Source organism: Podarcis tiliguerta (assembly GCF_965153285.1).
Source record: "Podarcis tiliguerta genome assembly, chromosome: 12".
NCBI lineage: Eukaryota > Metazoa > Chordata > Lepidosauria > Squamata > Lacertidae > Podarcis > Podarcis tiliguerta.
This window is the reverse complement of record NC_139545.1, coordinates 16622788-16650333: the sequence shown is the minus strand read 5'-3', so window position 1 is coordinate 16650333 and position 27546 is coordinate 16622788. Positions and strand designations below refer to the sequence as shown.

Here is a 27546-nt window from a genome sequence, read left to right as displayed (position 1 = left end):
TTCCCATAAGTCTCTGTGAGGATATTGGACAAGATGGGCCATTTACCTGATCCAGCAAGTTCTTCTCATGTTTTTATTACGGTGGTACCTCAGGTTACATACGCTTCAGGTTACAGACCCAGAAATAGTGCTTCAGGTTAAGAACTTTGCTTCAGGACAAGAACAGAAATCATGCAGCGGCGACGCAGTGGCAACAGGAGGCCCCATTAGCTAAAGTGGTGCTTCAGGTTAAGAACAGTTTCAGGTTAAGAACGGACCTCCGGAACAAATTACCATATTCTTCGCTCTATAAGACACACAAGACCACAAGACGCACCTAGTTTTTGGAGGAGGAAAGCAAGAAAAAAAAATTTCTGAATCTCAGAACAGCAAGAGGGATCGCTGCGCAGTGAAAGCAGCAATCTCTCTTGCTGTTCTGGCTTCTGGGATAGCTGCGCAGCCTGCATTCGCTCCATAAGACGCAGACACATTTCCCTTTACTTTTTAGGACGGAAAAAGTGATCTTATTGAGCAAAAATTACGGTAAGTACTTAACCTGAGGTACCACTGTATGTTCAAAGATAGGCCCACAGGCTTACATCACGCAAACATCAAGCACATTCACACACGCATGCAAATGCAATGTTTCTCTGGAGCAGATTTTGCAGGATGCACAGAGTGGGTGCGGCGGGAAAGGGAATCGAAATCATATGGGTTCAAACTTGGAACATCAGTGAAGACTCTGAGCTGCATTTTTACATATTCAAAGAGACAGTGTGCCTGTTTGCCTGGCAGCAACTTTGTACTATGGATCGTACACAATCAACATGATGCCATGTTGATGCAATGTCAATTACAACGCAAGGCACTTTCCTTCCGTCTTGGAGGAAGGGGCCGTACCTGAGCACGCACATTACTCAACCTGAAGCAAACAAGCTATTTCAAACCTGACATTTTTAATAGGCTCATAAGCGCCCATGAGATGCATTTCAGACCCATTTAAATATTCATTGTTTGCAATATTGCAAAAGCCTCCCCTCGCATTCCATTTCCCAATTAAGCAATGCGTAAACGTGATTTGCATAACAGTGCCTTGGTGAAATGGAGCATAAGTATTGCTAATTTACTAAAATGCAGCAAAGGTGGGATCGAGGGAGAGGGGTGGAAGTCCCGGTGGTAGGGGCGATTGCTTGAGGCTCAAATAGGCACCAGGTGTATTTTCTAAGGGCAAGACAAACTTGATAGATAGCGCTGTTTCAGCACCAGAGAGAATTTGGCTTTTGACCTTGGGACCTTGAGGTAAAAAGCCATCTCCTCCCCTGTCAAGGAGAGATTAGATGTCGCCGTACTTACTGCACCATATGAAAGGGTAATTAGAGGATAAGATAGATGAGGAACTAAAATATTGAAATCATTCTTTTTAATCTTAATGAGAAATATAGTCCCTAGGACTCCCCTTATCGGTAACAGATTACGAGAGTTGGGTGGCGGGGAGGGGGGGAACCCAGCCGTAATAAATTCATAGGATTCTGCATTTCATACCTGGAAGCTCTCTGGGTTTGACCTTGTCTTTTGCGGGAAATTTTTTAGGAGTCCCTCTAGCTCTCCGTAACGTAATTGTATTATGCTGGCAACAAGTGCTTATAATACTCTCGAGAACCCGGCTGATCTCCTGTAACGCACTTCTTTCTCAACTGAAATAAAAAGGCATGATATGAAAGGCCCTCACAGCGGCACTTTCCTTCTCAACACTTGGTATTCAGCTTTCATGGTACGCTGGCTGCGATGACCAGTAGCAATCGCTGGAAGTGCTTGCTGCTCATCTGTGACTGGGGTAATAACCATTTTTCCTTGTTGCTTTGGAAGAAAATAAATTAAGCAAACCTCTGTGTGAGAATTTAGGGCCGCAGTTGTTCAGCCTTATGTTACAGGCCCTGCATATGCAAAGGAAATGACATTTCCCCCTAGGTTTTGTTATGTGAAAATTTGGGGTTGGCTTTTGCAGCCCAGCTCCCCATCAAGGCATTCATTGTGTCCCCCTAGGTCTATTATCGGTCAGTGAAGAATGAGCGGAGGCAGGAACCAGCAGAAGGAAAGCAAGGAAGATCATTGCTTTTCTGTTGCAACTGAGTTTCCCTCCACCTGCAAGGTGGTGAAGAACCGGAGCAAAGGTATATAACAGCTTTTAAAGACTTTAGAAATTGCACAACCCGTTAGCAAAAGACCACCCAAAATCATGATACGAGTGTCACAGAAAGAGGCAGTCTACAACAGATATCTCCTTCATGGATCACTTCCTTGCAGTGGCGAAGGGGCTTGAATAACTCAGAGAAGCTATGAGCTATGCCGTGCAGGGCCACCCAAGACATACAGGTCATAGTGGAGAGTTTTGACCAAACGTGATCCACCTGGAGCAGGAACCGGCAAGCCACTCCAGTATCCCTGCCAAGAAAACTACATGGACAAAGACAACAGGCATATAAAAGTTATGACTCTGGAAGATGAGCCCCTCAGGTCGGAAGGCGTCCAACATGCTACTGGGGAAGAGCGGAGGACAAGTACAAGTAGATCCAGAGCTGATGAAGCGGCTGGGCTAAAGCCGAAAGGACGCTCAGTTGTGGATATGCTTGGAAGCGAAAGGAAAGTCCAATGCTGTAAAGAAAAATATTGCATAGGAACGTGGAATGTAAGAACCATGAACTTTGGTAAGCTGGATGTGGTCAAAAATGAGATGGCAAGAATAAATATTGACATCCTGGGCATCAGTGAACTAAAATGGACGGGAATGGGCAAATTCAGTTCCAATGACCAACATATCTATTACTGCAGGCAAGAATCCCGTAAAAGAAATGGATAAATTGGAGGTCCCATCACCTCCTGGCAAACAGAAGGGGAAGAAATGGAGGCAGTAAGAGATTTTACTTTCTTGGGCTCCATGATCACTGCAGATGGTGACAGCAGCCACAAAATTAAAAGACGCCTGCTTCTTGGGAGAAAAGCAATGACAAACCTAGACAGCATCTTAAAAAGCAGAGACATCACCTTGCCAACAAAGGTCTGTATAGTTAAAGCTATGGTTTTCCCAGTAGTGATGTATGGAAGTGAGAGCTGGACCATAAAGAAGGCTGATCGCCGAAGAATTGACGCTTTTGAATTATGGTCTGGAGGAGACTCTTGAGAGTCCCATGGACTGCAAGAAGATCAAACCTATCCATTCTTAAGGAAATCAGCCCTGAGTGCTCACTGGAATGACAGATCATGAAGCTCCACCCCATGAGATGAGAAGACTCCCTGGAAAAGACCCTGATGTTGGGAAAGATTGAGGGCACAAGGAGAGGGGGACGACAGAGGATGAGATGGTTGGACAGTGTTCTCGAAGCTACCAACATGAGTTTGACCAAACTGCGGGAGGCAGTGGAGGACAGGAGTGCCTGGTGTGCTCTGGTCCATGGGGTCACGAAGAGTCGGACACGACTAAATGACTAAACAACAACAACAGATATCCAAATAGCTTAGTCGGTAGAGCAAGAAACTCATAATTTCAGGGTCAAGCACAAGCGTCCAAGCCCCATGTTGGGCAAAAGATTCCTGCATTGCAGGGGATTTGACTAGATGACCATTGTAATCCTTTCCAACTCTACAATTCTGTGATTCAATAGAAATTTGATGGCTGGTCTCCTGTCTATCAAGATGATGCTTGCTGATGGCATTATCCTTGCCAGTCTGGGCCATTGTTTCTGAAACCATTGTCACAGACGTCCCCTATCCATACACTAAATATGCTCTTTTGACTGGATTTGAAGGATTTGTATGTGGAAAGAGCTATTAGGAAAAGTTTTTCCATGATACTTCCTTATGCAAAGGAAATATTTGGGGTCATTAAGAGAGTCAAGGTGGCTTCATCATTGCTCTCCTGTACTATTTCAGACATGTGGCTTATGTACTGATGTATGTGTGCTTATCTTGTGCACTTATGGACATTCATTTTATTTGTGACATCTTAGAATTTTTATAACCATTTAAGACCGTTCTCAAGTCTAGTGTTTCAATATTTTTGATCCTGGAAGTCCCTGGGTGAAAAGCACTTAATCCTATTGACTTATTGCTGGTTAGGAGAGACCATGTGTGGGTCCAATGCAATACATTCTGGTACAGCGGTACCTCGGGTTAAGTACTTAATTCGTTCCGGAGGTCCGTTCTTAACCTGAAACTGTTCTTAACCTGAAGCATCACTTTAGCTAATGGGGCCTCCCCCTGCCGCCGCACGATTTCTGTTCTAATCCTGAAGCAAAGTTCTTAACCTGAGGTAATATTTCTGGGTTAGCGGAGTCTGTAACCTGAAGCGTATGTAACCTGAAGCATATGTAACCCGAGGTACCACTGTACAGTCCCATGAAAGGACTGTCCCACATATATTTGTGCATTTTCAAGGCAGCTAAGCCCTTTCTAAAATTCAGGAGATATCCTTTAGTCATATGCCAGAAAAGAAAGTTGAAGTGAACAGCATCTGAACTGAACTCACAAACCAGAAATAAGCAGCTCATAGCCCAGTCCAGGTCACGTAGTCAGAGCAGAAACGTGATATAAGCTTGGTGATTTTTCTCAGTGGTAATAGCACCACATTTTTTAGGTTTATGGGTGCAATTTAGGGTTGTTATTCAAGAAGAGATTAGTACAAAAACACAGGTTGGTCTCAATCTCTGCAAATAAGGCATTTTACACACAAGCTTACCAAGTTAAGAAATTTAACATCCTTTGAAGGATTGCTAGAAAGAAAAGCTGATAAGAGAGAATAGTTCTCACAGTTAATAATCACAGAGATAAAAGGGACTCATCTAAAAGTCTATGGCCTAGGGATTTAGGTGAGGCTAGCCTGAATAAGATTGGGGTGGGGGATTCAATGTGTTCTCACTTTGTTCTTCTTTGAGGGGGGCTCAGTATATGAGATGGGGGATAAATTGAATTTATTTTGCATTTAAAGGCAAACCTACCTAATTCATACTTTTCCCCAAACAAGCTGTGAACTGAAACTTAGCCATCCTTCAGAATGCACACTCTGCTGAATTTTGCAATCTAGTTCTCCAGCTGAGTAGAGTGGGCACAAATGAAGAAGAAGAAGAGTTTGGATTTGATATCCTGCTTTATCACTACCCGAAGGAGTCTCAAAGCGGCTAACATTCTCCTTTCCCTTCTTCCCCCACAATGAACACTCTGTGAGGTGAGTGGGGCTGAGAGACTTCAGAGAAGTGTGACTAGCCCAAGGTCACCCAGCAGCTGCATGTGGAGGAGTGGAGACGCAAACCCGGTTCCCCAGATTACAAATCTACCGCTCTTAACCACTACACCACACTGGCTCTCAGATAACTGGGATTAAGTGTGCATAACTTATTAGTGTAATATAATTATAGATCTTGTTATAGGGGAAGAACGGTACCAGTACTCACCATGAAGTTGTTACAGTAAGTGCTGAACTTTTAATATAGCCATTAAAAAGGTGTCAGTACTGCATACTATATACCCCTGGAAAATAGGCAACGGATACTGCTGAAATGCCACCCACAATCTCTGCTGAGATTCCAAGGGGTTCCAAGCATAGTCGTACCTTGGTTGTCAAACGCCTTGGTACTTGGATGTTTTGGCTCCCAAAGCCAATTAGAAGCCGTGCTTTGGTTTTCAAATGTTTAGGAAGTCGAACAGACTTCCGGAACGGAACGGATTCCATGCAACTTCTGAGGTACGACTGTACTTGCGCAGGGTTGTGTTTCCGTTTGAAAATCATGGCACGGCAGAGTCTTCAGTGTCTTAGAAATACAGTGGTGCCTCGCAAGACGAAATTAATTCGTTCCGCGAGTTCTTTCGTTGAGCGAGTTTTTTCGTCTTGCGAAGCACCACTGCATTTAAACACTAACAACGGCGGGGAGGGGCGGGGAGAAGCAGGGCAGCTGCCGCAGCCGGTAGCTCGGACTCACCCGCGCCTTGTGGCCACCGCGCGACGCGGCTGCTGGAGGACGGCGGGGCTCAGGAGCGCAACTCTGGCTGCAACGCTGGCTGCTGGCAGCAGCGGCTCTCTGAGAGGAGCGCGCAAGGGCGGTGGGCAGCGGCGCGAGGCAGCCGGAAGGTCGGAGGGAGCCGGAGGAGTTGTCAGTCGGATGGTGGGAGGGAGCCAGAGGAACGGGGAAGCGAGCGTGCATGCGTGCAGTGAGCGTCGCCATGACAGGAGAGGCAGGGCTGTTTCGTCTAGCAAAGCAAGCCCTTAGGAAAATCCGTCTTGCGAATCACCTCAGAAAACGAAAAACCCTTTCGTCTAGCGAGTTTTTCGTCTTCCGAGGCATTCGTCTTGTGGGGTACCACTGTATGGTTTATTTACACCGGAAGCCTTCAGTGGAAGGGGTGCAGAACAGTACACTGCAAGAGTGTCCCAGCCAGTGTGCGTGGAGTTCTCACCGCCATTTTTCCTTTAGCCTATGTCACCACCCACTGCCAGCCTGGAACTCCGCCTCCCAACTTACATAATCAAACGCTGAAATCTTCGAGCTGGCCTTTGTCTCTGCTCCACCGTCCCTCCGTAGAAGGAAGGGCTCACAGCACAGGGTAACCATTTGTGCCCATCACCCATTATCTTCCTTGGTACTACGTGAAGGTTCTTCTCCCCAAGTTCAATACCTTGCTACCCAAATACAGTAGTCACAATACACAAAGGGCAACAGGCTGAATGATAATAATTCCTACTGAGAATCGTTCAAGTGCAATTACTTTTGTACCTGTTGTACACATTGACGATCTAATGTCAGCTGAGGAAGCCCTTCAGGGTGAAACAGGGGAGGCATCCGGAAACCTTGTTCTGCCCAGGTTAGCAACCTGAACCAGCCAGCAGTCTACATCACCTGTGTTATTCTCGATACCTTGGGGACTTTTCTATTCTTACCTAAGGATTGTGTTATACAGGAACTTACAAGAAGAAGCAGTAAGAACAGATAAGAAGAAATGTATTAACATTGGAATAAGCCCCAATGGTTATACACCGTACATATGAACTGTATATGTTGCACATACTGGACTAGAGCTTTACGATAGGAAACAGCAGTAAAAATTTCAGAGTTATTATCATTCAGACTGTTGCCCTTTGTGTATTGTGGTTCTTCTCCCCAGGCAAATCCTGGCTGAGAAACTGACTCGGTGTATATTTTTTCACTACTAAGCTTTCTCACACCTCGGTCAAGACTTCAAGCATTTGTAGTAATCTCCTATATTTACTAACTCTAGAAGTTATTGGGGATGGAGGTCGAATCCGGTTCCCAGGACTTTGGGGGGAATCTTCGCCCTGCCAACCCATAACACTGTATTTTTTTTTAAGAAATGTGCTGCTTATGTTAGCTGACCATGGAACAACCAAAAGGATCAAGAGTCTGGAAAGCAAGCCTTATGAGCAGGGGTCTGCAAACTTTTTCAGCAGGGGGCCAGTCCACTGTCCCTCAGACCTTGTGGGGGGCCGGACTATATTTTGAAAGGAAAAAATGAATGAATTCCTATGCCCCTCAAATAACCCAGAGATGCATTTTAAATAAAAGCACACATTCTACTCATGTAAAAACACCAAGCAGGCCCCTCAAATAACCCAGAGATGCATTTTAAATAAAAGCACACATTCTACTCATGTAAAAACACACTGATTCCTGGACCGTCTGCGGGCCGGATTTAGTAGGCGATTGGGCCGGATCTGGCCCCTGGGCCTTAGTTTGCCTACCCATGATTATGAGGAACGGTTGAAAGAGGAGACTGAGAGGAGATATGATAACCATCTTCAAATATCTGTGGGGCTGTCGCATGGAAGATGGAACAAGCTTGCTTTCTCTTGCTCTGGAGCATTGGATTCGAACCAATGAATTCAAGTTACAGTGGTACCTCAGGTTACATATGCTTCAGGTTACATACGCTTCAGGTTACAGACTCCGCTAACCCAGAAATAGTACCTCAGGTTAAGAACTTTGCTTCAGGATGAGAACAGAAATTGTGCTCCGGTGGCACGGCAGCAGCGGGAGGCCCCATTAGCTAAAGCAGTGCTTCAGGTTAAGAACAGAACGAACCTCTGGAACAAATTAAGTACTTAACCCGAGGTAAAGGTAAAGGGACCCCTGACCATTAGGTCCAGTCGTGGCCAACTCTGGGGTTGCGGCGCTCATCTCACTTTATTGGCCAAGGGAGCGAGCGTACAGCTTCCGGGTCATGTGGCCAGCATGACTAAGCCGCTTCTGGCGAACCAGAGCAGCGAACGACAATGCCGTTTACCTTCCCGCAGGAGCAGTACCTATTTATCTACTTGCACTTTGACGTGCTATCGAACTGCTAGGTTGGCAGGAGCTGGGACCGAGCAACGGGAGCTCACCGCCAACCTTCTGATCGGCAAGTCCTAGGCTCTGTGGTTGACAAGGCAATTCTCAAACATCAGGAAGAACTTTCAGACAGTAAGAGCTGTTTGACAGTGGAACGGACTCCCTTGGGAAGTGATGGACTCTCCTTCATTGCAGGTTTTTAAGCAGAGGTTGGATGGCCATCCATCATGGATGCTTTAGCTGAGGTCCCTGAATTGCAGGGGTTGGACATGTTGACCCGTGGGTTTCTTCCCCCCCAAACTCTACAGTTATATGATTCTATAACATGGTTGTGGTGAGATGGCTAATGGTTGGTGTTTTCTTCAGAAGCAAAAATCCTCACATGGGGAAGCAAATGCAGTGAATTCAGCAAGTGTTGAGAACCAGTGTGGTGTAGTGCTTAAAATGTCAGACTAGCACCTTGGAGACCAGGGTTCATATCCCCACTAGGCCACGAAACTGGCTGTGTGACCTTGGGCCTGCCACTGCCTCTCAGCCTGACCTACCTCATAGGGTTGGTGTAGGGATTAAATAAGGCAGGAGAGAACATGGCTGCCACCTTGAGCGTCTTGGAGAAAAAGGTGAGATACAAATGCAATAATTAAAAATAAGTTAAGAGTGATAGTTAAGTTGCTTTTCCTAATGTCTGGTGGTAGTAGCACTGGCCAACGGTTTGGAACTTTTTATATTGACGCTGTAAACATTTTCTTGAAAGGAAAAACATCCATTAACTTACTGAATCCTGTATGCACACCTGACATTAGCAAATGGAAAAACCTAAAAAGAATCATAGAATCATAGAGTTGGAAGAGACCACAAGGGCCATCGAGTCCAACCCCCTGCCAAGCAGGAAACACCATCAGAGCACTCCTGACATATGGTTGTCAAGCCTCTGCTTAAAGACCTCCAAAGAAGGAGACTCCACCACACTCCTTGGCAGCAAATTCCACTGTCGAACAGCTCTTACTGTCAGGAAGTTCTTCCTAATGTTTAGGTGGAATCTTCTTTCTTGTAGTTTGGATCCATTGCTCCGTGTCCGCTTCTCTGGAGCAGCAGAAAACAACCTTTCTCCCTCCTCTATGTGACATCCTTTTATATATTTGAACATGGCTATCATATCACCCCTTAACCTCCTCTTCTCCAGGCTAAACATGCCCAGCTTCCTTAGCCGTTCCTCATAAGGCATCGTTTCCAGGCCTTTGACCATTTTGGTTGCCCTCCTCTGGACATGTTCCAGTTTGTCAGTGTCCTTCTTGAACTGTGGTGCCCAGAACTGGACACAGTACTCCAGGTGAGGTCTGACCAGAGCAGAATACAGTGGTACTATTACTTCCCTTGATCTAGATGCTATACTCCTTTAACCTAAAACCCCCCACCAAAATTGCACATTTCAGGCAGAAAGTTCTTTGGGAGAGAAAGAAGCTGTTTGATCTCTCTGTGAAAGTATTCTCAACTAGCAGGCATTTACAGTCTACTGAGAGCTACAGGACATTTTTGTGTAAGCAGTCATATTAATTTTAAATGTAAAATATTCTGCAATTCACTCCTCAGGGTCAAAACAGTTTTCGTGAAGCTGGTTTTGGAAAATGTGAACCAATCAGAATCCATGTCTTTTATCTTTCTGGAATTTTGCAGAAATGTCCCTTTTTGCATCACCCCTCCCCATCTAAGACACCGTGGGCCAGATCATACAAAAGCCTCTGCGGATCATAGGTAGCTGCTGAGCAAGAGCAGGAACCCAGAGCTGAAGAGCATACATCAGGAGTAGACATACTTGAACACAGCTAAAGGTTGGGTGAAGTCCCAGCCTGAACAGGAAGTCTCTGTAGTACTTCCTGGTCAGGGAAGCCAATGGCCAGCCTGGATGGATGGAGCCATTCCACACCTTAGAAGTCGTTGCTGACTAGAGCAGGGTTTCCCCTGGGGTCAATAGGAATGTGTAGGCAGGGAGTTGGAAAAGATCTAGGGGGTCAAAAGGGGTCTGGAGTAGAAAAGAAAAACTTTGCATTTCCAGCTTTGTACCTGGTCACAGCTGGATCCAGCCATGTAAGTGATCTTCTGAGCAAACAGAGAAACCTGCTGAATATCAAAGAGCACAGCAACTTAAGACTCAAAACTCACAAACCCAGTGATCATCATCTCCATCAGGCTCATCCATCTCATTAGAGAAGATAAAATGTATTGCTCTACTTCCTTCTTTCTCCCCCCCCCCTTTTACATTGTATGGTTCCAATATAGTGATTGATGATTAATAAATGTTGATAATAGATTGATTTTCCTTGACTTAATGTCATTCATTCATTATTTATTTAATTTTTATTTTAAAAAATTATACTTCCTTTCCTCCAAAGATCACAGGGCAGTTTGCAGCATAAAAACACAAGATACATAAGAATATTAATAACACCCATTTTATATATAATAGGTAAGGTTTTGGGGGTTTTTTAAAAAAACTCCTTCCCAGGTTTTATTATACCATTGGTGTATATCCAGTTAACTGAAAGTATGTCCATTTGGCAGCAATGATGAGCCTAGCAGCAGTCAACGAAGCAGTGGTCATTTCCAATATTTTTTACCGCTAATGATGTCTCCTTACTACCCCAGAAGCAGCTGATTGGGAATCTTTGGGAGTTAGGCTGGCCTCAACTAGAGCCAGGGCTTTTTCGGCCATGGCTCTGATCTGGTGGAACACTCTGTCACAAGAGACCAGGGCCCTGCGGGACTTAACATCTTTCCGCAGGGCCTGCAAGACAGAACTGTTCCACCAGGCCTTTGGCCAGGGCACAGCCTGACTCCCTCCATTGGCAATCTTCGCAGAGCTCTGGCCCAATGGTTGCCAGTGGCTTGAATTAATTAATTTTATAATGAATGATTTTAAAGTGTTGTTTGTACTGTTTTATTGTTGTTAGCCGCCCTGAGCCCGGCTTCAGCTGGGGAGGGCGGGATATAAATAAAATTTATTATTATTATTATTATATGTAGGGCTGTCTCTGAAGACGGTCTGGAAACGTCGGCTGGTGCAGAATTCGCTGGCCAGGTTGCTCAGGAGAGGTAATTTCTCTCCAAAGAAGGAGTGGCAGCAACAGGGAATGGGGAAAAGGTGAGCATTCAATCACCAGCATTCGCAAACATGTTCTTATTTGAACAGAAGCAGCAGGCACTACTAGCCGCAGCAATTTTTGCATCAATCTCACCCCCCCCCTCCAAAAAACTGTTCATTGTGCTTCTGAAAGGAATGGAACTTGGACTCAGCGCCATTGATCGGTAGGGAGATATATACTTCAAAAGAAGCAGGTGGGTGATCTAAGCATTGAGTGACAAAATCATTGATTCAGTGGAACTCAAGTGTACTTCTCATACTGCAAAATTCAATGGTGAGAAGTCTTTTTTTCCCCCTTCAGTATGTTTGCTGAAACTGTATGAGTTTCTGGAAGGGGGTGGGGACTGCATCCCCAATGCCTGAATAGGAACACACCGTGGCGAGGAAGATGTTTTTAGCGTATCTTTTACTCCTTCCACAACACACGCACCTTTTCTCCCTTTTCTGAAGAGAGAGGCATGCCTGGAGATGGATTTTAAGGCAGGAGGGATGCTGCTACGTGCTAGGAAAATGTGCTATCAGGTTGGCAAAGCTGACAGCTTTTGCTTTCATGCTCAGCTTCAAATAGCTCTTCATACCGGGCATGGGGATCAGAGTTGCGGCTGGCTCTGGGATGCTTTCCCCTTCCTCCTGGCATGGGACACGGTTTGCTTGATCGATCTCGGCATGTTCTACCTTCTTCCTTCTTCCTTCATCCTTCTGTTCTTCCTTCTGCCAGGACAGCTTCCTGCTCAGTGCACCTCAGCAAGTCTTCCACAAAGCCACTTCTGCAAAACATCACAGCGAGAGGATGCTTTTCATCCCAGAGAGCAAAGAAAGGGGGTCTATAGTTAATTAGAGGCTTCCTAGTTTGATTTGCCAGTACACAAAGGAAGGAACTATATAAGGGGCTGTGGGCACATGAAAATGGTTTGCAAATAGTTTGATATGAGCAACTGAAAGTGGTCAATTTGTTGGTTCCCTGTAGCTCAGTTACTCCTGCTGCCCTGCTTGTAGCTAAGAAGAAGAATACAAAAATAGCAGCAGGGTCTAAACAAACCAAAACAATGCACAGTGGAGCCTTGGTTGTTGAACGCTTTGGAAGCTGAACAATTCGGAACCCGGACGCTGACGACCTGGAAGTGAATACAGTGGTACATTGGCTTACATACGCTTCAGGTTACATACGCTTCAGGTTACAGACTCCGCTAACCCAGAAATACAGTGGTACCTCGGGTTAAGTACTTAATTCATTCCGGAGGTCCGTTCTTAACCTGAAACTGTTCTTAACCTGAAGCACCACTTAAGCTAATGGGGCCTCCTGCTGCTGCCCTGCCGCCGGAGCCCGGTTTCTGTTCTTATCCTGAAGCAAATTTCTTAACCTGAAGCACTATTTCTGGGTTAGTGGAGTGTGTAACCTGAAGCGTATGTAACCTGAAGCATATGTAACCCTGTAGTACCTCAGGTTAAGAACTTTGCTTCAGGGTGAGAACAGAAATAGTGCTCCGGCGGCGCAGCAGCAGGAGGCCCCATTAGCTAAAGTGGTGCTTCAGGTTAAGAACAGTTTCAGGTTAAGAACGGACCTCCAGAACGAATTAAGTACTGTATTTTTGTTTTCGAATGCACCTCAGAAGTCGAATGGCTTCCGTGGCACATTTCTCCATTTTTTAAAAGGAATTTGCCGGCCGGCAATTGAGCCTCTGTTGTCGAACATTTCGGAATTCGAACAGTCTTCTGGAACGGATTACATTCGACAACTGAGGTTCCACTTTAATAGTATTGTTGCTGCTTGTTGTTGGCATCTGTCTTGAGAGACAATGGAGTGCACCTCCAAGGGTGAAGTCAAACCGCTGTGTTAGCAGTATTGAAGTGACCTCCCTGGGGCGCAAGCCTGGGCAGTGTGTATGGAGGTCCTGGGCTGCCCAGACAACAGTACCCCAGAGCTGTGATCTCCCGGAGACTGAGTGACATTGCCAGGCAAGAGGACATAGCCCAGGTAAAACCAGGGATGTTCCTAGGGGACCAGATTTACCGGACCATACCAGCCCCCTACCTTGCAGAAATCTACTATGTGGAATACCGCAGACTTTTTACAGCGGCTAGATTAAATGTCCTTGACTCTGCGATATTGTGGGGAAGGTACAGGGGAGTACCATATGCCCAGAGAACCTGTCATTGTGCCATGGGTGTGGTGGAGTCCACCGAACACATTCTCTTGACTTGTCCTTCTTATGCAGAGCTTAGACAAAATTTTATAGACCCACTTCTATGTCAATTTAGCTTCCTACCCGGAGAAAACCAGGTATTACACTTGCTGAATAATGTCACTAGAGCTATACCTTCCTTGGCGGCCAAATTTCTTTTTTTAGCTTTTAAGCATCGTAAGACTATAATTGACTGTATTGATATGGGGCTATCTGTTTAGCCCATTTTAGTGTTGGCTAAGTTTTAAAAATCTTTTTCGATGTTTTAACTGTGTACTGACATGTTCCTTTCTCTGACTGACGGTCGAATAAAAGGTTGATGATGATGACAACAATACCCCCTTCTCAGCCTCACTGAGGTGGTCCAAGGAAAGCAGAGCAATATCTTTTGCATCAGCCTGGCTGCAGGAGTTGCCAGGAGACATACAAGGCACCTTCAAACCCTCTTAGGGACTCCACTCTGGATTTGCGTAGGGTTTGCTCCTTAGCTTTTTCTTCTCCCAAAGATACCCCGTAATGCAGCGGAGGTTATTGTATAAATAAATGAAAAAATAATGAACCAGTCATCAAATATTTCTACGCTGTACGAAAATTAAAAACTCAAGGCAGGCTCTACCCATTAGTATCCAATATGAGACAATCTGCTAGGGATATTTGAAAATACCTTCCCCTTGCATTAAAATGGTGTTAGAAAAAGCCCAAGGGCATGCAGGTCCACTGCAAAACTCAAATGGAGCGGTCATTCTCACCAAGTTAAGCACAAAACAAATATAAATCACAATGCAAGCGTAGCACCTTAACAAATAATAATAATAATAATAATAATAATAATAATAATAATAATAATAATTTATTATTTGTACCCCGCCCATCTGGCTGGGTTTCCCCAGCCACTCTGGGCGGCTTCCAACAAAGATGAAAAATACACTAAAATACACTAAGATTGATTGAAATGTTGCTTGAATGCTATGATAAGATTAAGATTGGTAAAGTGCAATATAAAATTAAGAAATGTGAGTAGTAGTGATAATATGGAGAACTGTCAGATAGGCTGAGGGAAGTCCAAAAGATGTATATGTAAAAGACGAATGTCTAAATATTGATGGAATATATATTGGAAACTGAATAAAAATTAATTATAAAAAAAAGAAAAATACACTAAAATGTCACATATTAAAAACTTCCCTGAACTTGTGAATCTGGCTATACAATGAGGTGGTGATGTTTTGAAAAGAAAAGCACTGAGTTGTGTAGTCCACTGTGCTATTACCCTAGATGTACAGAGGCAGAATTCTGTTCCAAATAAAATTGAGTGAAAGGAAAGGTCAGGCCATAGTGAATTCATTTCGCTTGCTTTGACACTCTCTAAGTACATTTCCGAGTCTTACTCCTGACATAGCTCGAGGGCTTGAGTGCAAGCCTTTTCTCAGCCAAGTTATGAAAACTCCTTACCATAGGCAGACAAATGTCATGGCCAAAAATAACAATGAAACCTCAAAGCATCTGCACTTAGGATTCCATTCAGAGAATGCTCCGCTCAAGAGCTCACTAAGATACCTCTGTCTCTAATGGGAGTGGGGAATCTTTCGTGGCCTAGCAGCCACATTCCCCTGGGGACAACCGAGCCTGTGGTGGGCAGAGCCAGGGGCCAATGCAGGCAAGGGCAGAGGCAAAAGTGGCCAGAGAAATAATGTGAATTTTGACCTGCTCCATCTCCGACCTGGGCCGGTTAACGCCTCCTTGGGCAACCTGGCGCGCCTCGGCTCCCCGGGGAAGTGGAATACGAAAAGGGAGGTGTGAGGAGGTCGGTGAAATAAATGAATGAAAGATACGATATTGAAATTGTTTGAGTGTTTTAAATTGTTTTTGTTTGGTTTTGTTAGTTTAATGTGTCTTGTGTTATGTAGTGTCTTTATATTGTATTGTTCTTTTTTTCTGTTTTTATTTGGTTTTGTAGTGTGTAAATTGTTCGAAAAGCAATAAATATTATTTTAAAAAAAGAGAAATAATGTGAATTTTACCACCTAGAGAGCTCCTTGGGGGTGGGGGGGTGGGGATATAATTGCAATAAATAAACAAAGCTCTAAATCAGGGCAGCCCAACTGTTCATACCAAGTAGGCCGCAAGAGTACTTCTACACGGAACCCGAAGCCGCAAGCTCCCTTATTGCGCATGGGGGGGAGCAAGGCCAAAATTTGACACACACACACCAGCCCTTGTGTTGTCTTCCCAAAGCTGGATTAGCGAGGTGCCGGGCTTTGGGAAGGAGGCATGAGGCTCTGGCAGGGCCTTCCCACCTCTTTTCCAAAGCTGGGAAACTGCTAACGAGGCAGGACCCTGTCAAAGCCCTACCTCTCTAGCGGCAGCTAGACTGGTGACTGGGAGTGGCTGCCAAGACCATATAAGACCGGTCCTGAAAGACCTACATTGGCTCCCAGTACGTTTCCGAGCAAAATTCAAAGTGTTGGTGCTGACCTTTAAAGTCCTAAACGGCCTCAGCCCAGTATACCTGAAGGAGCGTCTCCACTCTGATTGCTCTGCACAGACACTGAGGTCCACTTCTGAGGGCCTTCTGGTTGTTCCGTCCCTGCGAGAAGTAAGGTTACAGGGAACCAGGCAGAGGGCCTTCTCGGTAGTGGCACCCGCCCTGTGGAACGCCCTCCACTCAGATGTCAAGGAAATAAACAGCTATCTGGCTTTTAGAAGACATCTGAAGGCAGCCCTGCTTAGCGAAGCTTTTAATGTTTGATGTTTTATCGTGTTTTTAATATTCCGTTGGGAGCGGCTCAGAATGGCTGGGGAAACCCAGCCAGATGGGCGGGACATAAATAAATAAACAATAATAATAGTTATTATTATTATTTTCCCAAAGCCCAGGGCCTTTAGGAAGGCAGTGCAAGGGCTGGGGGGGTCGAACGTTGCTGAGGGCCGCCAAAAATGGCCTTGATGGCTGCATGCAGCTCTTGGGCTGTGCATTGGACAACCCTGTTCTAAATAATGAACTTGTCCTTCACCTCAAGCAGCAAAATGAGTTGGGCTGGCCCTGTCTCCCAAAGGCTGCAAAGCTGTGAGATGCTTGTTTACATCCGTCCAACGGTTCTTAGACTGAGAGGGGCAGAGCGGGGCTGGAGTCCGCAACCTGACAGAATGGAAGGTCATGGGAATTTTTCCTTCACCCCTTTGGCCATCCTGTGGGGAGTGAAGGGGAAGCATCTCTGCTTTCAGTGTGAAAGCTGGTATTTACTAGTAAATTGTTATTTCTTTGCCGCCTTGTGCAAGGTAGATGCAGATTTGGTTTGGGAATGACATTCCCTGCTCTAAACGGAATGAGAAATGACAGATAAGCATTATGAAATATTTTTACACGGCTGCACAAGAGAGTCAATCCCCCCTGAAGTATGAACTCACCGGCTGGAAGTTATTAATTTTTGCGACGCGATTCAGTTCTCGTGCACAGGGACTAATGCAATTTTAGCGAATGCGTGTGTGCGGTGTTAGATTAGAAAATGCAAATAAAACATTCAACTTCAAATATTAGTCAACTGCTGAACTTTATTCTCAGGCATATTTTGGTCACCCCTCTGATACATTTATTGCAAATTAAAATTATACTTCTTTTCTAAGCACATAAGCTTCAGGTTTGCGTTCTGCTGAACCACTGCACGCCAGGGATACTTCTCGCAGTCTTGACACATTCATTAACATTGCAGAGTTGGTTAGCAGAGTGTCAAAGGGCAGACAGAAAATCCCAAGATGGGCGATATGATTCCAAATTATTAGTAACTATAATAACTGAAAATAATATTGGATACAATATAACCTCTTGTCCCTCAAGGCTAGAAACATTTAGGCTACAAACCTCATAATGGAAAGAGACGAAGAAAGCTTGACAAGGTAATTTTTCAGGCATGAAGGATTCTTTGCTGACATTAACGATACATGATCTGAATTTTTCTGCCTGAATTACTTAATGCACTAAAGATACTCTATTAGTGGGATAGTAAACTTTGTTGAGCCAATATGCCAAAGATTTATCAACCCGAGGCAAATCAAAATGGCTTGATTCTATCAAATTTATGGGCATCTTTCTTTCTTTCTTCCTTCCTTTCTTTCTTTCTTTCTTTCTTTCTTTCGTTCTTTCTTTCTTTCTACAGCAACGCATGAAGTCGTCACTCACAGGCTCACTTTCTTTCTTTTTTTTAAATTGCTTTTTATTAAATTTTTCACAAACAAAAATAAAACAAAATAAAACAATCTTTTACATTCATCATTTTATGTCATCTTATTTACACTGCGTATATTCACGCCCAGACTTCCTTCCCGCTTTGGTTTTCTTAATATATGTCTTCTCTTGTAGATTCTTATTCACCTTCCATACACATCACAGAATTTATATCAACCCTGCTGAAGTCTTTAAATTTCTACAGTTAGATCTTATATATGCCACAAATTTACCCCCCTCTTCTTCAAACTTTGTCCCTTTTTGGTTTCAAATTCTGTAGGTCATTTTAGCTAATTCTGTATACTCAAAAAATTTAGCCTGACATTCCATTATCGCTGGGGTCTCCTGTAATTTCCATTTTTGAGCTACCAGTATTCTAGCTGCTGCAGTAGCATATTGGAATAGTTTATGGTCCTCCTTCTTAACTTCCTCCCCTATGATCCCTAATAGAAAGGCTTCCGTTTTTTTCGGGAATGTGTAATTAAGAAGTTTCTTCAGTTCATTATATATTAAACTCACAGGCTCACTTTCGAAGTTTCGGTGGAGCAGAATCGTGATTCAGAATGGCGGGTTTCCTTTTCTTGATGCGAAAGAGAATCTCCCCACTGCCATTTTGGCAAGCCTTCTAGGGAAAGGTGATCAAACACAGGTCCTGCCTGCCCGTGAGGCGAGTTGAGGTGGTTGGCACAGGAAGCAGATACAGCTTCCACCAGGCCCACCCAGTGTCACCCGTGCCCACCTGGCTTGCCAAATGCAAGGTGGTTCTTTCAAAATGAGATTCAACAGCAATACAAAGCACGAGTTTTGCAAGATATACATGCCAAGCATGCACCTCAATCTGCCACTTAGAAGCCCTCAAGAAGTGGTGAAGTGACTCCGCAGGTAGCCTTAGTTTGCACAGCCCTGCGGCCATCAGTCCGTGCATGAGCATCTAAAAAACTATGCCCAGCACCATCTGATTTATAGATAGCTAGCGTGTTGGCCTGTGTGGCTTGCCAGACTAGCTACGTGCAGGTCATTCATTAGCTACCTCTCCCAGTGCCTCACGTTCTCCAAACAATGTCTGACATGAAAGAAAGTACAGTGGTACCTCAGGTTACAGACGCTTCAGGTTACAGACGCCGCTAACCCAGAAATAGTACCTCGGGTTAAGAACTTTGCTTCAGGATGAGAACAGAAATCACGCGGCGGCGGGAGGCCCCATTAGGTAAAGTGGTACCTCAGGTTAAAAACAGTTTCAGGTTAGGAACGGACCTCCAGAACAAATTAAGTTCTTAACCCGGGGTACCACTGTACCCAGCAATATCACTTCCTTCCAACAGATTAGGACTAGGACATTAAAGGCTGTTCTCAGCCGTCAAAGAGCTTCGCAAAAGATAGGGAAAAGGAAGGAACAGGGGGCAGGAAAAGGGCAGCCAAGTCAGATAACTAACTCCTCAAAATACAAATATCTTCCGGATAGATTGCCCGTACACCACCTGATTGTTTCCTCTACCTGATTGTTTGTCGCCACTTCCTCTGTGCCTGGGTGTAGTGGTGGGCAGTTGTGGAGGAGGCGGGCACATTAGCGGGCATGCAGCAGAGGAAGTGGCTGGGTGTGGAAGAGGCAGCCATGGCAGTATGTGAGCATGGAGGGCGCCATTTTCTGTTCTGCCTGAAGTGGAACATTGGAACGCTCTCCCTTGGGAGGTTGTGGGTTCTCCTTCCTTGGAAGTTTTTAAGCAGAGGTTGGATGGCCGTCTGTCATGGATGCTTTAAGATTCTGGCATCATGTTGGACATGATGATCCTAGGGGTCCCTTCCAATTCTACAGTTCTATGATTCTATGAAAATACAGTGGTACCTCGGGTTACATACGCTTCAGGTTACATACGCTTCAGGTTACAGACTCCGCTAACCCAGAAACAGTACTTCAGGTTAAGAACTTTGCTTCAGGATGAGAACAGAAATCGTGCTCTGGCGGCGCGGCGGCCACAGGAGGTCCCATTAGCTAAAGTGGTGTTTCCAGTTAAGAACAGTTTCAGGTTAAGAACAGACCTCCGGTACTTAACCCGAGGTACCACGGTAAGGCCTCAATCCAGCCAAAGTTAAGTGCTTTTAACTCCCACTGCTTCTTTGTTGGAAGAGTTAACTTCAAGTCTCTCTCATTCAAATCAGTGCTTGACTTTGGCTGAATTGTGCTATTGGTTTATTGGTAAATTAATTCCCAGACAATTACATAAGCTTTCTGGAATCCATAACTTCACAGAGGTGTATTACAAAAATTATAAGAGTAATGGGGGGGGAATCACACGCAAATCAAAAACTTCATGATCCACAAATCTATAATGGGTTGTACATAGAACAAAAGGGATCCCGCCAGGCATATCTAAAACATCAAGAAATGGGTCAGAAGAAATGTTCCAAAATTCCACAGGCCCAGTGCTTCCTATCAAACCTTGCTCTCAAATGAATAGCTGATCCATTCATCATGTTATATCTGCTAGCAAAAGATGTATATTTCACTAGCCGAAGGATGCAGTCAATGACCCCATCAGTATTTTTCAATTTTAACTACTTGGGTCTGAAAAATACGCCAGGCTTCAGATATGGAACTTGATCAATCACATTCTGAAGTCTAATATGTTTAATGTCCCAACACTATTCGAATGGAATACAGACCACTGCAAGCCCTGCCTAAAGGAACAGTTCTGCAATGTTTCAGAAACATACCCTCTACCAGTTCAATCCAGCAATTGCCTGTTAATTGGCTAGTGGATCAGATTTGTGAGGTTTTAATAGGGATGTCATTTTAGCCCCAACTACTATTTTAGTCCCATTCCTGACAGATTTGAAAGCCTGACCGCTAAACAATTAGCAACGTTCTTTGTTATTCTAGTCTGCAGCAAGCAGGTAACTCCTACTTTCTGACAGGCTTCAGATGTTTCAAAAGAATTCTTATGTGCTCCGCGATCCTAATTAATTCCCCACCCCCAATGTCTAAAAAATCTCTTCCCGAACTTTTGCTGAGCTGGTAACCTGAAGTGTAATACTGAAGTGTAAGAAAGGACCACAACCTCATCTGAACACCTTCATTACCACTTTGAAAAAAGTCACGGATGAATCACTTATTAGAAGCACCACCTCCAAGAAAGGGGAATCAGGTTTTGGGTTTTTTTGTGCAACGGGGATGTTCAAATATCCTGCTATACCTGTAGAACAAGAAATACAATGGCTCAGGTATAGTGAACAAACAGCTGCATCGCAAGAACAAATGACAGGCTGAATGTTCGCATGTTCTTTCTTTTTCTTACACCAAGCTTTTTCCAGCAGTATAATTTGTTCAGTTAATCGAGAAATCCAAATATTGCAGGACAATAAGAAAATAAAATTATATTTGGAATACCGTGCCCAGTTCCAGATGCCATGTTTTAAGACGAACATTTACTAATTGTGCCCAGTTTGGTGAGTTAGGGTTGTCATATTTTAGTCAAAACTCCACACGGTAAGAGAAATTTGTTCTAAAATGCTGATAAATTTTCATGAGATATTTTTTTAAAAGAAATATTGAGAACAGAGCAACATCATGGGACAGGTGTTTCCAGTTTCCCCACCTGTTGCCTTTGGAAGCTTTATAAGAAGTTTCTGCAGGAGACGGACAGGGAACAGTGACATGGGAGGGGTGTTTCTAGGTCCAAGGTGAAACTGTCACGCTCACTTTTTATTTCTGCTGCTGTATTTTGTTGATGTTTTATTTATAGTACCGAAATGTCGTTGTTGTTTGCACATTTTTGCACTTGCTATTGTGTTGTTGTTTTATTCTGTTATTATGAAGTCAGTTTTGCACTTTGGTTTTTAAATGTATACCTGTTTTTCTTGGCTGTGAGCTGGGAGAATTGAAATGGACTCTTATCTATTCCTAGATAAGAGTTGTTCATTTGTGGAAAACTGTGGGCTCCCTTTCCCTGAGGGTATTTTGCTTAATGCAGGAAAGGCAAAGGCCAAACAGAAATCTATCAGGGATTCACTGTGGCTGTAGAGCCTACATGAAGCAAAAGGTGGATTCGATTTCCTCTGAGGTCCCTTCCACCTTTTTAATTCTGCATCTTTCTCTGGCTCAGGTTTACAGCCTACACTAACAAACCCTGCAAATTTCATTTAGGATATGAAAACAGGAATGCTCCAAAGTCGAGATGGTTGTTTACTCTCTTCTGTTCAATTTCTGGCACAAAATAAATCATTTGCTAGAAACAAGGTTGCCCAGGATGAACATTCACAATTTATTTTGGCTAGCTGAAGAATCTGGTTTCCCAGCACTGATGATAGGATCCACATATGGAATGATATATTGCATTAGTCTGAGTAGACCCACTTCAACCGACTGACTCAAGTTACAAGACCATGAATTTAACAGGTCTGCTCTAACTTAGTCGGATATCCCCCATTGTTCCTCCCAGATCTGTTTTAATGGAAACTAGCAGTTAGCAGCTCAATTTCCTCTCAGAAACACGCACATATATTCTTTATCAGCTGTAAAATCAGTGCCATGGTATGCAGATATAAAGTTTCAGCATGAACTGAAAAATTGCATATTAAGGTTTCGTTTAAAGAGGGTGTTAGGCTTCACTGAGATTCTAGCATTGATTCCAGATGGACAATATCACAAATGTGCCTCTTAATCTGCATTATTGCATCTGTGGGAAGACAGTGAAAAACATTCAACACTAAACAGTCTCCATTAAGTATTCTACACTGTTATTTATACAAGTATTTAGCATGAATTGTTACAGCACCTTCTACATGATGGAAACTACTCCAATCAACATAAATCAAAGATTTCCCTGGCCAATAGGAGCAATGCTACTCTATGTCCTTGTCTACATCCTGTGTTGGTTTTCACATGTACAATGAGCAGAGCATGTTTTTGGAGTACAGGTAGATACCACATATAGCAGGGGAAATCAGCAACCAGCTGATAGACCAAGTTTCGGGATAAAAGAGCATGGAATTCATTGCAAAACATAAAGATTGATTCTTTACACAGACGGCATTAGATTTGAACCAGCAACACTGCGGTTAAATCTGACAGGGTGGTAGAGGTAGGCGGGGTCTAATGCCAAATATGGAGACGATGGTAGGCGTCAGATAAGCATGCAAGGAGCCAAAGTGGGTTAAAGAGGAAGGTTGGAGTGGAAATACATGTTGCTACAAAGCGGGCACTGGCACCTGTGCAACTTTCAGCGAGGGAGAGAACGACTGAAATAAGAACGGCATATTCCAAGTCAGGAGGGTGGAGAGACGCTCTCAGTGACAGGGTTGCAGCAGATCAGGAGATCGTCCTCAGCATGTGCTCACTGAGTGTTATCGCAACTTCTTGCGGGTCAGACAACCCTGGCTCTTTTGGACAACGCGGGCGGCGCTGTGGGTTAAACCACAGAGCCTAGGACTTGCCGATCACAAGGTCGGCGGTTCGAATCCCTGCAACGGGGTGAGCTCCCGTTGATCGGTCCCTGCTCCTGCCAAACTAGCAGTTCGAAAGCACGTCAAAGTGCAAGTAGATAAATAGGTACCGCTCCGGCAGGAAGGTAAATGGCATTTCCGTGCGCTGCTCTGGTTTGCCAGAAGCCACTTAGTCGTGCTGGCCACATGACCCAGAAGCTGTACGCTGGCTCCCTCAGCCAATAAAGCGAGATGAGCACCATAATAATAATAATAATAATAATAATAATAATAATTTATTTATACCCCGCCCATCTGGCTGAGTTTCCTCAGCCACTGTGGGCGGCTCCCAATCAAGTGTTAAAAACAGTACAGCTTTAAATATTAAAAACTTCCCTGGACAGGAAACCCCAGAGTCGGCCACGACTGGACCTAATGGTCAGAGGTCCCTTTACCTTTACTATATTGATTATCTAGAAGGAGTTGAAGAAAGGACAATGATAGGAGGCAGAGAGTGGGTTGAGCCCTGAGTTGCACAGAACCACCATTCAAATGGAGATGCACGCACTACGCACTTCTCTGCGAGTCCCAACTAATCCAAGTAAAATGAACAAAGACGGAAGGGAGGTACGGAGAGGAGCCAAACTAACAAGGATTGGAGCAATGCAGGCTAGGACTGAACCCATAAAGTCTGATCCACAAGGGCTTAAGAGCAAAGAACTCCTGCAGGTTTGATCACCTGAGAAAGTAGTTGTCTAGAGAGAGAGAGAGAGAGAAACTGGAACTAAAGTACCACTTCTTTGTAAACAACAGGGGATCCTGATCTGCATGCGGTTGGGATCTAAGATCTCCACCATGGTGATGCATACATATATATAGTGTGCAAAAGAGGGTTCTGTGTCTGGTGGAGGGTTCTAATCCATAAGTAATGATGTGCGCTACCATAATTAGGAATAATGGCAGCGCATCAGGCATGGAGCTTCTTCCATCAAGGCTCTAAGTAGGTCAAATCAAGATGTGACCCAAAGGGCTTGATTGGATTAGGGGTCAAGCAGAAAGAGAACGGCATTTGCTTTTTGTTTCCAGAGGTGTTGCTGTATAAGTGTGTAGCTAGTGAGAGTCTCTCTTACTGATTGATATTAGCAAGTTCACAGTGCAACTTTCCTTGTCAGCCTAAATTTTTGGTTTGCAAGCTTTCCTGGGCAGCTTGGACAATTCAAGGTGCTAGGGACATGCTTTAAATGACAGTAAGGCTGAGCTTGTCAGTAACGAGGAGACTCTTTCTGCACTGATTACTGTATTTTCCCATGTATAACACGCCCCCGTGTATAAGAAATTAGGAAAATGGGGGGAGATTGTCCACAGCTGTTGAGCTTTTTTGGGGGGGGGAGGATTGCCGAAAGTTGCTCACCCACCTGACCTACACTGCCACTCGCGCACGTCCCAAAAGCCGCCAATCGCCCACCCAATTGCCACAGCGGAAGCAAATCAACACCAGCCCTTGCCAAAGCCACCAATAACACGCCAAATAGCCACTGTCAATCTCCGGGTTGCGGCAGCAACCAATCCCACGTCCCCCCGATGCATTATCCATGTATAAGACGACCCCCCCCTTTCCCCATAATTTTCTCAGAAAAAATCCTCGTCTTATATACGGAAAAGTACGGTACTTTTGGCCTGTAAGTGTATTTGTGGCCCAGTGCTAGTTGATGTTGGGCTACTGATGCTCTGTGGGGCTGTATTGGGAGGATTTTTTTAATTTTATTTTTTCTGGTATTTTGTTGTATGTTTTGTTATGGCCAGTAGCCCAAACAAATAAATTCTACTGATGTATGATATGTAAAGATTGGTTTAATAGAAGCGCGCTCTCTCTCTCTCTCTCATTAATGCATGGTGGTTATAATAATGCTGACATATGCAGGATATTAATTTTTCTTTTTATCATACATTAGATTAACTGAAACAGTTAGCAACTTTAAAGATCTTAAAAGCAGTAACATGGTGCTTTTGCAAAACCAAAACAGATGTGAAAAACTTGCATCTTTCCTGAACATGTATACACCATTATTCCTATCCAGGGCAAAAATTGATGGCATTTGTATGCCACCCCATAATTTTTTCTGGGAGGCTTCTAAGAAAAAAGCAATTTTTAAAAATATATAAATATATGTACAAAATAAAACACGAAAGCATGAATCAATAAACACAAAGAAAAAAACCTCACCACACCCCCAGAATTAAAACACGGATTTATAAAATAAACAATAAAATAGTAATCTTATTAGATAAAATATATTTTTTAATATATCTTAAGGAAAGGTCACATTCTTTAGGTTTGTTTGCTACTGTGTTTGTTGTTAGCAAAAGCACAGAGATAAGATTTATATGCCTTCTATTCTGGATGCTCCACCTCTGACCAACTGACATGTCAGTTTCTTTTAAGACTATGGATTACAATGCCTAAAGAACACATATAAGGGTAGTGGAGTGAACATCTGTTTTGGTACTGCAGATTCTTCCATATGGCTTCTGCATGTGCCAGTGATACCCAGAATTGCACCACTGTTGCCGCTTCCGTCTACCAATAATCATGTCACAACAAAAAGGACAGGGCTAAGGCTTTCTCTGCTGCAAGGGGAAAGTGTTTGCTTAAGGTCGCCACCAGGAGTTTCCCTTGAAAGCAAACAGCAGACTTGGAGAGGCAATTTTGTTGGGACCGTAGCCAGGAGAGAAAGTGTTAAGTTTCTTGCCACCACAACCACCCTCATGGTGCTGACATTATCTCACACTTTCCTGCAGCTACCTATTTACATAACACAAAATGTGCATGTTAATTTCATTCACACATTTGTTTATTTAAAAATCGTAAGCCCACCATTCATCTCCCAAAGGGAGCCCAGGGAGCCTCTTGAGAATAAAATTACATGCAAACAATTTTAAATAGCACCATAATTAGAGTGGTTCTTACTGGGATCGTTGAACCTGCTAGACTTTTACCTGTTCTTCCGCATACAACCCTCTTCTTCTGTGGTCCTGGGTCCCAGTTATTTAAAAGCTGACCCTTTGTCAGGCTTCAGGCACCGAGGCTCTGGGACCAGAAGGGGCCCTGGCTATCAACCCAATTGGACTTGCAGCAGCTGCCTGGTCCAAAATCATCAGGGGTTACAAGCCAAGGCAATAAAGAAGGATCAAGAGGGCAAGGATCAAGTGTGTCATCAAAACCGAGCTGGGATCAAGATTGAAGGCAGCATTCAGAGAAAGGGAGATGGCACTTAAACAAGAGACAAGTTAGACTAGTAAGGTAAAAGGTAAGGTAAAGGGCCCCTGGACGGTTAAGTCCAGTCAAAGGCGACTATGGGGTGCGGAGCTCATCTCGCTTTCAGGCCGAGGAGGCGGGAGTTTGTCCTCAGACAGCTTTCCGAGTCATGTGGCCAGCATGACTAAACCGCTTCTGGCACAACAGAACACCATGAGGGAAGCCAGAGTGCACGGAAAAGCCATTTACCTTCCCGCCATGGTGGTACCTATTTATCTACTTGCACTGGCGTGCTTTCGAACTGCTAGGCCGGCAGGAATTGGAACAGAGCAACAGGAGCTCATCCCATTGCGGGGATTCGAACCACCGACTTTCTGATCGGCAAGCCCAAGAGGCTCAGTGGTTTAGACCACGGTGCCACAACCTAGTATCACAACCTAGTCACAAGTAGTAACTAATATGGTACCCTGTACAGGCTGTGGATTGCAATTCCTATCGGATTCAACTAGTACGGCCAGTGATAAGAGATGACAGGAACTGCAATCCAGCAACAGCTGGAAGGCAACATATTGGCTACCCCTGGCCTGGATAATGTCCTCAAAGGCACAGTCCTCAAGTCAACCAGGCTTGGTGGAAAAACAGTGAATGGGTGATGCAGGATATAAATGACTACTGGGGAGTTGGGGTTGAGGAACCACTTTCCACTCCAACGCTTTGTATTTTTCTCCTCAGCCTCCGATCAAGAAGATGCAAACATATTGTAACACTGAGGGTCTGAGAGTTAGAGAAGAAGACATTCAGTACGTTTCTGCATGAAGATGAAGCTTTCACCTGCCAGTGACATCCTGTAATTCTGGCAAACACAACGTAGTAAAAATATAGGCCGATCTGTAACATTCTGATTGGTTAGCAAAACTGCCTACATTCAAGTGTGAGTCACTGAATGATGACATCCCGGGTGATGAAACGTATAGATGCAAATTGGCTGTCAGATACGGCCTACAGAAGTCTTAAGTCTT

General features: G+C 44.2%; 3 long non-coding RNA genes across 4 annotated transcripts in view; 2 read left to right on the top strand and 1 right to left on the bottom strand.

The window, feature by feature from the left end:
- The window catches only part of LOC310660487, a 330629-nt gene that overhangs the window by 124851 nt on the left and 178232 nt on the right, over positions 1-27546 (top strand). The gene's annotated exons all lie outside the window — the stretch shown is intronic.
- LOC310660535 overlaps positions 1-27546 on the bottom strand; it is a 195007-nt gene that overhangs the window by 163707 nt on the left and 3754 nt on the right. The window contains exon 2 of one of the 2 annotated variants that reach the window (XR_014503490.1): positions 22308-22526. This is a non-coding gene — a long non-coding RNA (uncharacterized lncRNA). Of the gene's footprint in view, positions 1-22088; positions 22527-27546 lie in introns of those variants that run through there. The other variant, XR_014503489.1, reaches the window with a different exon arrangement.
- On the top strand, positions 19626-20130 carry LOC310660556. The gene is made up of 2 exons (XR_014503510.1): positions 19626-19689; positions 19923-20130. It is a non-coding gene; the product is annotated as an uncharacterized lncRNA (long non-coding RNA).